At 45.2% G+C, this 5,028-nt stretch overlaps 1 long non-coding RNA gene across 1 annotated transcript in view; it reads right to left on the reverse strand.

The window, feature by feature from the left end:
- Positions 1-4,037: 4,037 nt before the first annotated feature.
- Positions 4,038-5,028, reverse strand: part of LOC109299949 — a 16,304-nt gene continuing 15,313 nt past the window's right edge. The window contains exon 3 of the long non-coding RNA XR_002098067.1: positions 4,038-4,050. This is a non-coding gene — a long non-coding RNA (uncharacterized LOC109299949). The remainder of the gene's footprint in view (positions 4,051-5,028) is intronic.

Consider the following 5,028-nt stretch of genomic DNA (forward strand, 5'->3'; position numbering starts at 1 on the left):
CTACAGTGAGAGACTGCGGGACCTGAACCTATTCAGCCTCCACAAGAGAAGGCTAAGGGGGGACCTGGTGACTGTCTATAGACTCACTAGGGGGGACCAGAGGGGTTTGGGGGAGACGCTGTTTCCCCTAGCGCCCGCTGGCATAACAAGGAGAAATGGGCACAAGCTGTTGGAGAGGAGGTATAGATTGGACATCCGCAAAAACTACTTCACCGTTAGGGCGGCTAGGAGCTGGAACCAACTTCCAAGGGAAGTGGTGCTGGCCCCTACCCTGGGGGTCTTCAAGAAGAGGCTGGATGCCCACCTAGCTGGACTCGTTTGAGTCCCATTTCTCTTTTGGGGGTTTTTGTTGTTCTCCCGCCCTGGCGGGGGGTCGGGCTAGAAGATCTACTAGGTCCCTTCCGACCCTAAATCTATGAATCTATGAATCTATGAATCTATGAGAGTAGGTCCCAGTTTCTAGCTTGGAGCTTTTTCCTAACGGGACAGAAGTTGCCACCCTCTATTGTTCTCTATCTAATGACTTTTGAATACAAGTTTCAGTTACTCAGATTCCAGAGCATCGTTAGATTACCTATGGCATGGTGGTGAGATCATTGTGCTGGGAAGCCGGTGAGCTGCAATTGCAAACCCTTTCCCTGTAAGGGACAAGCATTACCACTCATGAGCTACTGGGGCTAAACCATGGGAAGTTCCCCTGCTTTTTCCGGGACTTATGCTTCCCAGCCACCCAATGTGTAGCCTAGCATGTATTTTCAGTCTACACATATATGTTTGTATGTGTCTCACTTCAGGAGAGTGGCCAAAGCACTATTTACAAAGCTAGAGAATTGCCATTTTGAAGTGGAAATGGCAATAAAATTTGGCCCCTAGTGTCCTTGATGAGGACTGTTGGAGAGCAAAACCTGCATCAATGCTGAAAAATCACAGTTACGTACAATAGATGACAACTGATAAGTGATTCAGCATGAGTGTAGAGCGAGATTTTAAAAAATGGTACTTTGGTGTGCATACACAGAGATACACAGAGATATCATGCCCCTAGACACGGAGAAAACTGTCCCTTTTCTAATCCATTATGGTCCAAGTGAACCTAGATGTTAGGTCTGATCTAAGTGCCACAGAAATCACTCAAAAGACTCACATCGATGTGAACTGCCTTTTTGATAAGACCACTATGAACGTTCAGGTTTTGGCAACCTGTTCCAGGATATATTGACATTTTGGAGGAAGTTCAAAGAACAAACTGGTTGGGAGGCTGGAGGGTTTGACTGATGAGGCAAGATTAAATTCAATACATGGGGTTTTTTTTTGCCGAGGGAGGGATAACTGAAGGAGGACAATTTTTTACAAATATTTGAATGGTCTAAGCTCCTGTAAAGGAAAGGAGGGATTTAACATTATGACAAGAGATAAAAGTGTGAGTAATGGTGTGAGGTTAGGATGTAGAGTGAATATGGGGAAAATATTTTCTTCTGAGATGAACTATTCTGTAGCATTACTGCCCAAAAGATTCCCTTCCTGCTCTCAACAGTATAACTTGGGATGGTGAGAAGGACACTCGCCCAAGCTGGGACAGGTGTCAGCATCACCTCCTATTGCTGTGAAGTCTGTATCTCAGCAGCAAGAGCAGCTCCATGGCTGACCTGTGCCAGGAACTCCAAAACAATCCCAAAACTGAAGCACCTCCAGGGCCGAATTAACCCTTCAGTGGGTCCTAGCCAAACAAACTTGTAGGCCCCTACTTAATAATGTATATTTATATCACTTTTTTCACTCAATAATTATAATATGTAAAATAAGCACAGCTGGGCCCCTTCTTCACTTAGGGCCCTAGGCATGTGCCTAGTTTGCCTATGCATGAATCCAGCCCTGAGTAACCCCAATACATTATCTACCAGTCACTTAAAAATCTAGGTCCAAGACTATTGGTTTTAAAAAATAAAAGTTGCTGCTTTAAGAACAACAGATGGGGTGGATAAAGTGTGCATCAGCAGTACTATCAGCAGCTCAGACAGGACAGCTTAGGAGTTTCTGGATGGGTAAAGCGGCTGTGCTTCCCCCTGCCTTGGTCTTAGCATCATGTGCCTCTTCTCTCTGTCAGAACCACGGCCTCCTGCCATGCTCCCTCAGGGTTTGCCCAGGGTGCAACTCTGCTCTGATTTTTCACATTACAAAGGGATCTAAGCTCCTAAAGAAGTAACTGAAACCCAGTTGCTTTGCATATTTCAAAGTGTTCATATTCAGTGGGGATCAACTCCTTGCACTGGAGTACTTGAAAAATCTAAAATCCCTTTTTAGCTTTAGAATCTAGAATGATCCCCGTCCTTTTAAAGACAGAAAATTTTAAAGTATAAAACCAGAGAAAGAGAGAGAGAGAGATAGGTATAGGTATATATAGGTAAGTGTGTGTATGTGTGTGTGTGTGTGTGTGTGTGTGTGTGTGTGTGTGTGTGTGTGTGTGTGTGTGTAGTTATTTCCAGGGTTTTATAGCTGAATACCCTTTTCCTCAAGTAAACTACCCACTTGATTGGATATGCAGATTGTGAACGCCTTGTTTATATTATGAAAAAGAGTCGTTTGAAATAATTAATACAGCAGTTAGGCATTGTATGGAAAAGTTGCGCTATCTTCTGTCGCAGCAAGCCGTCTGGTGCAAGTCCACTGACGTCACTGTAAAGTTTCACTGCTCAGCATTTACCAACTGTTGTGTTTTTTTCCAGAAAAGTTGTTAAAAAATCCTTGGTTTTCAATTAGACAATCAGACGATTGTCTCCTGAAAAGGGGAAAACATTCCAAACAAACTAAATAAGAGGTTAAAGATTTTTGGAGGAAATGTAAATGTGGCATTTATTTAAAAAAAAAAAATGTCAAAAAATTCCCATTAATGGTCCCCCCACCCTTCTTTCCACCAGCCAACAATAACCTGATCACAAAGGCATTTCAAGTCTGATTATTTGCAACCAATCGTGTGTAACTCTGAGCCTATTTAAGGGCATCCAGGAGTGTGAATTGAAAGTGTAGCCCACCGGTGAATGTTGGTGACAGGGCTATTCCAACCCCTAGAAGATATAAAGTTGTTATAGCTCCCAGTTACAGAAGCTTGACTTGTCAGCTCATGCTGTAACATCTTGTACATTTGGATCTGGACATCCTCAGTTCAAACCTTGTGGAGTGTGGCCTAGGTGTGAACTCCCTTGAATATACTTGATGGTCCCTTGCCATCCTCTGTTCCTAAGGGCATACCTTTACCACCTCTAACCAAGTTAAGCAGCACTGTTGTGGAAACATATCTCATTCATTCCCTCCTGCAACATAGCCATCATTTAAGTAGCATAGGGCATGCCCAAAAACCCGGAGAGCAGTGCTAGGCTTGCTGTGCTGTATTCTGGGAGAAGGCATTTGGTATACATTGAGCAGGAGGGAGTGAGCAAGGCATGGTTTAAACCTCTCTAGGGCATCTCCAGGTCAGGTTTCAAATTTTCTATGCCAGTTCAGAGTAGAGTCCCCTGAAGGCTAGCTGAATTGGGAAGATAGCTAAAAGGGAACAAACACAATCTGGAAAGAAAATTGCACTTCTATGCCATGTTCTGATCCCAGTAAGGTTTTAAGAAAACAAATGTGTGAAATGCAAAATATCAAAGGAGGAAAATAATTGGGGTTTTGCCACCCACTCATCTGTTACTATAAAATAAATCATTAGCAGGAATTCAGCTCCTGCCAGCATCCTTTTGTCTTCAGCTTTCTTGTTTCGAGCTAAGACACAATAAACAGCAGTAGGTGGAATTTGAGTCTTGGGGAAGCACGGAGCTGGGTGGTGTTTACAGAGCAGGGCAGAGGGGTGCTTGGCCCCTCCCCATGTATTTCTAGGTGTCTCCTGCCCAGTTATGATCCTTAGCAACATTGGTTGGTTGAGTCCCATGCCACCCCTAAAGCAAGAAGGACCTCCTGGCTAGCCATAGACATTCAAAAAGCCCAAGGAAGAATCAGCATCATGCAGTTTTCTGTAAGTGGCATAGTTTAGATCCGTAGTGAACAGACACATTTGCCCTTTGATGAGGGGTCATGCAGGCTGCCTGTGTAGGCCTAGACCAGCAGGTTGGGGGCACTGCTGCAGGCCTCCAGGCATGCCCTGCAGGCTTCCCAGGCTGCCAGAGATTGCTGAGTGCAGACGAGTGCCCAGGACACCCCTGACTGGTTGCCAGTCAAAAGTGATCATGCCCCCAAACCCTCTGCCATACTACCTGTCATCCGCAGGCACCTGAGAGCCACAGAGGCAGGTGGCAGAATTGGGGAAGGGAGGCATTTGTTTTCCCATTCATAAGCCTCAGCACCTGGGCGCCTGTGTCTCCAGGCCATGTCCCTGCACCCGGTCATGCAGCACCAGACACAGAGCCCAGGAGAGCCCCTGTGCTTGGGAGCAGCCACATGGAGCCCACCTGTGCTGCCGGGCATGGGAAAGCATGGGATGCAGGCAGACAGGGACCTAACTTGATTCGGTAGGGCAACTGGTACTGAAGTTCAATGCACCGCTCAAACCTAAATCGGTTCATTCTGATTCCACATAGATCCAGGTCCGTCTTAGATCAGGTTTCGAGCAGTCTATGTCCCCTGAACTTCTGTTCTGTTACAGGTTTAAGCGGGTTTCCAATCACTTAGACTGGTAAAGGTGTAATGTCTGTACCTGGCCCATGTGTCACAGTGCCTGAAGGACCAGGCTGAAGCAGGCATGTTCATTGATACTTTCCTCACTGAAAGAAGCCATGGTAAAGCTGGTGAGGTCCAGCAGCTTGAAGCAGTTGCAGTGCTTCCTCCAGGAAAGCATTCTGTAGAAACGGAGACCTTTGCCACATCTTTCACACACCTATGTGATGTTATAGATATTATTTGTATTGCAACAGCTCCTAGAATCCTTAGAAGAAGTCAGAGTCCATTTTACAAGGCGCTGTATGAGTAAATAGGAAGAGATATTCACTGACCCTAAAAACTTGCAATTTAAATGTGAAAAAAAGAGAAAAGGAAGCACTT

The sequence above is a fragment of the Gavialis gangeticus genome, unplaced genomic scaffold, assembly GCF_001723915.1.
Source record: "Gavialis gangeticus isolate Ggan-Ray unplaced genomic scaffold, GavGan_comp1, whole genome shotgun sequence".
Taxonomy (NCBI): Eukaryota; Metazoa; Chordata; order Crocodylia; family Gavialidae; genus Gavialis; species Gavialis gangeticus.